At 41.7% G+C, this 5,115-nt stretch overlaps 1 non-coding gene across 1 annotated transcript; it reads right to left on the bottom strand.

Moving 5' to 3' along the window:
* Window positions 1-537: 537 nt before the first annotated feature.
* Window positions 538-611, bottom strand: Trnat-ugu. Its single transcript has one exon. It is a non-coding gene; the product is annotated as a tRNA-Thr (tRNA).
* Between the last annotated feature and the right edge of the window lie 4,504 nt (window positions 612-5,115).

Here is a 5,115-nt window from a genome sequence, read left to right as displayed (position 1 = left end):
GTCAGAACAGTTTTCTTCAGGTTGGTGACAGATAGACCTGCATCCTAGTCTAAAGAAAAATGCAATATGATAGCTAAATTTCATACGCAGCACATATATCATGTAATACGCACGAGACGCAAAATCATAGCGACTTGTATTTTTCATTGCAAACGTTTTCGAATTTTGCGAAGTGTCTTACTTTCACGCAAATATCCCAGTAACTATGACCATTAGCGAAATGATGGGCACATCATAATGAACCTGGCATATAAAGTTACAAATAAAGCAAAAATGAAACATTTTTATCGAATAGTTTCCGTAAAATCGCCTGAGAAAGATTACAGCGCCTGTGCGTCGATTCTGGCCGAAAGGTGGCAAGCGCTTGTCGCCCTTCCCGTCTGAACAAACGGATGAACTCACCCAGCTCTTTGGATGAAAACTGCTCACTGCGCATCAGCCACCGTATCCTGCGCGACGTATATCATTACAATGAAATGAACACCCTTAGCTGCTTACAGGCGTTGACATACGTCAACGGGGACAGATGAAAATGTGTGCCCCGACCGGGACTCGAACCCGGGATCTCCTGCTTACATGGCAGATGCTCTATCCATCTGAGCCATCGAGGACACAGAAGACAGTGCGATGCAAGGATTTATCTCTGGCACGCCTCCCCGCGAAACACATTCTCAACGTATTGTCCCGCACTACATTCGTAGTGCACCCGCACATTATACTCATTACTCGCGGCACGTTGCCGATTCCAATAAGAGTTCTGGCACTGTTTGTGCATTCGCACAGAAGAAGAAGATGGTCAAGTGGCCGGCGAGCCTTAACTATATATATACTAAGATGGTATCTGTTCTTTCGGACATGTCCGAATGAACAGATACCATCTTAGTATATACAGGGTGTCCAGAAAAGGACTCCCTGATTTCAAAATTAAATATCTCGAAAACAAAGATCGATAGAGGAATGCAGTAAACGGTATGTTTATTGTGAAAGCTGTAAGAAGTTTATACAGCAGTTTGAAATAATAGTTACAAAAGCTGCTAACAGATGGCGCTGTACGCTGTACAGCTCATATCAGCATACATAAGTGAAATAATCGTATGAAAACAATCTTTGCGAACAATCACATCACAATGTTTTCAAAATGTTCACCATTGGCATTACAGAGGTGGCGCAAACGAAAAATGAAATTCGCCATCACATTTCGTAGTGTCTCAACCGAAATGGATTCACATGCCACAGAGATCGCCGATTCGAACTCGTCCAGCGTGGCGGGATGCTTCGGGTAGACCATGTCTTTCACTATGCCCCACAAAAAAAGTCACAGGGAGTCAAATCCGGCGAATATGGAGGCCACTCCATGCCTGCACCAGTAAATTTGGGATATTCCAAAGCAATGACTCGATTCCCGAAGTATTCCTCAAGAAAGCGAAACACTTGTTCGGTCCGATGTGGTCGGGCTCCATCTTGCATAAACCATTCAGTACCTGGTCGATCCTCTAACCCTTGCTGTGTGGCGACAAATTGTTCCAAAATTGCAATGTAACGTGCACCAGTGACCGTTTCTCGAATGAAAAAAGGGCCAATAATGCCTCTGCTGCGTACTGAAGCTCACCCAGTAACTTTATAGGGGTTTCGTTTCAAACCAATATGGCTTTTCAGAACCCCAAAATCGCCAGTTCTGCTTATTCACGTATCCATTCAGGTGGAAGTGTGCTTCATCTGTAAACCAGATGCAGCCAACATGAAATCCTTCACTATCAATCATTGTGAGGATCTGATTAGCAAAGGCAACCCTTTGTTGCACAGCTCGTATGGGTATGGCCTGGTGCGTTTGAATTTTGAATGGAAACATGTGTAGGCTCTTTCTCAGTATTTTCTGCGTGCTGTAACGCTTCAAACCAGTCTCAAATGCAGTTCTACGGACGGATGACATTGGATTTCGCTGAATAATTCCAGAAACTGTGGCGATATTTTCAGGCGTAACTGCGGTTTGCTTGCGGCCAACATGCCCCACTAGATCATCAGTTACGCTGCCTGTTCGTTGAAACTTTGCGAAGAGCGTACGAATGGTTTTCGCATCGGGTCGTTTTGGAACATTAAATCGTGCTTGAAAACTTCGCCTTGTTGCCGTAGGACTCTCTTCTAACCTGTGGTACTCTAGCACCAGTAAAACGCGTTGTTCAATGGAGTACATGGTTTTAATCTCTTCCTTCGGTACGCTAACCTCCTTTCACGTTTCAACAGTGGAACTGATCGCTCTGGGCTTCGGATCACTATATATACTAGGCATTACGTATGGCGATTACAGCGCCATCTGTTAGCAGCTTTTGTAACTATTATTTGAAACTGCTGTATAAACTTCTTACAGCTTTCACAATAAACGTACCGTTTACTACATTCCCCTATCGATCTTTGTTTTCGAGATATTTAATTTTGAAATCAGGGAGTCCTTTTCTGGACACCCTGTATATAGTTAAGGCTCAGTACATTTCATTGTAATTTCGTTCTAACGAGCTGCATGTTTACCAATGGACAAGTCCGAAAGAACAGATACCATCTCAGTATACCTATATCATAATACGTGACATAAATGGCCATATCATCCGACTGCATTCACCCAGAAGCTAAGGTTTATTACATCGCCGAGGTATATAGACGTTCTACATCTACTACCTCATCTACATGGATACCCTGCAAATCACATTTAAGTGCCTGGCAGAGGGTTCATTGATCCATCTTTACAAGTCTCTATTATTCCAATCTCGTATAGCGCGGAAAGAATGTACACCTATACCTTTCCGTACGAGCTCTGATTTCCCTTATTTTATCTAGGTGATCGTTCCTCCCTATGTAAGTCGGTGTCAACAAATTTTTTTTCGCATTCGGAGGAGAAAGTTGGTGATTGGAATTTCGTGAGAAGATTCCGTCGCAACGAAAAACACCTTTCTTTTAGGGATGTCCAGGCCAAATCCACTATCATTTCCGTGACACTCTCTCATATTTCGCGATAATACAAAACGTGCTCCCTTTCTTTGAAATTTTTCGATATACTCCGTCAGTCCTATCTGGTAAGGCTTCAATTGGCTCTGAGCACTACTTAAACCTAACTAACCTACGGACATCACACACACCCAAGCCCGAGACAGGATTCGAACCTGCGACCGTAGCGGTCGCGCGGTTCCAGACTGTAGCGCCTAGAACCGCTCGGCCACCCCAGCCGGCTGTCTGGTAAGGATCCCACAACGCGCAGCAGTGTTCTAAAAGAGGACGAACAAGCGTAGTGTAGGTAGTTTCCTTAGTAGGTCTGTTACATTTTCTAAGTGTCCTGCCAAAAGAACGCAGTCTTTGGTTAGCCTTCCACACAACATTTTCTGTGTGTTACTTCCAATTTAAGTTGTTCGTAATTGTAATACCTAGGTATTTAGTTTAATTTACGGCTTTTAGATTAGACTGATTTATCGTGTAACCGAAGTTTAACGACTTTCTTTTAGCACTAATGTGGATAACCTCACACTTTTCCTTATTTAGGGTCAACTGCCACTTTTCGCACCATTCCGATATTTATTCTAAATCGTTTTGCAGTTTGTTTTGAACTTCTGATGACTTTATTAGTCGTAAACGACAGTGTCATCTGCAAACAACCGAAGACGGCTGCTCAGATTGTTTCCAAAATCGTTTATATAGATAAGGAACAGCAAAGGGGCTATAACACTACCTTGGGGAACGCCAGAAATCACTTTTGTTTTACTCGATGACTTTCCGTCAATTACTACGAACTGTGACCTCTCTGACAGGAAATTGTTAATCCAGTCACATAACTGAGACGATATTCCATAAGCACGCAATTTCACCACGAGCCGCTTGTGCGGAACATTGTCAAAAGCCTTCCGGAAATCCAGAAATAAGGAATCGATCTGAAATCCCTTGTCAATAGCACTCAACACTTCATGTGAATAAAGAGGTAGTTGTGTTTCACAAGAACGATGTTTTCTAAACCCATGTTGACTGTGTGTCAACAGACCGTTCTCTTCGAGGTAATTCATAATGTTCGAACACAATATATGTTCTAAAATCCTGCTGCATATTGACGATAACGATATGGGCCTGTAATTTAGTGGATTACTCCCATTACCTTTCTTGAATACTGGTGTGACCTGTGCAAGTTTCAGTCTTTGGGTACGGATCTTTCGTCGAGCGAACGGTTGTATGTGATTGTCAAGTATGGAGCTAATGCATCAGTATACTCCGAAAGGAACCTAATTGGTGTACAGTCTGGACCAGAAAACTTGCTTTTATTAAGTGATTTAAGTTGCTTCACTACTCCGAGGATATTTTCTTCTACGCTTCTCATGTTGGCAGCTGTTCTCGATTCGAATTCTGGAATATTTACTTCGTCTTCTTTTGTGAAGGCATTTCGGAAGGCTGTGTTTAGTAACTCTTCTTTGGCAGAGTGATACACGATACATTCAACCGCTCCTGAGAAAAAGGATGTTACCAGGCGGACGGATAGACAGCTGATAACAAGTAATTCAAAAATTTTCTTCGTATGATATAACTACAAATTAACAATTTTCGTTTTTTTTTTTGTTTGGTCGTAGTGTGAAGCCTTGTTTATTGGCAAATTTCATGATTTTATGTCAACGGGAAGTAAACTGTAGGTTTTGGTGAATGAGTTTGTGTGACATAAATGACCGTGTCTTCATTGCAGTGACTTAGAAGTATAATTTTTTTCATCGCCAAGGGACCATAGATTCATATGTGACGTAAATCTCAACTTAATACGTCTACTTGTCCCTGAGAAAAATGGTTCTGGAATGTTGGACGGACAGACAGGCAGATGGTCAATAAAGTCATCCTATAACGCTTAAGTTTTTTCCGACTTAGGTATGGAACCCTAAAAGCATTTGCAAGAAGCACAATTTGGCATACAATATATTTTAACTTTGAATATGAACAGCAAAAGGAAGTTGAATAATGTTATTGCTCTTCTCACATGAATCGTCTTTTTTTCCACATTGAAATACGCTTGAATAATCATATAAATTTTTATTTTTCTGCTAAGTTTAAGTTTTTCAATGAGACTGACAAAAATATCTGAGCTACTAAGTTGGTTGTGCA

This window comes from Schistocerca piceifrons, chromosome 3 (genome assembly GCF_021461385.2).
Source record: "Schistocerca piceifrons isolate TAMUIC-IGC-003096 chromosome 3, iqSchPice1.1, whole genome shotgun sequence".
NCBI lineage: Eukaryota > Metazoa > Arthropoda > Insecta > Orthoptera > Acrididae > Schistocerca > Schistocerca piceifrons.
This window is presented reverse-complemented; position numbering and strand designations above follow the sequence as displayed.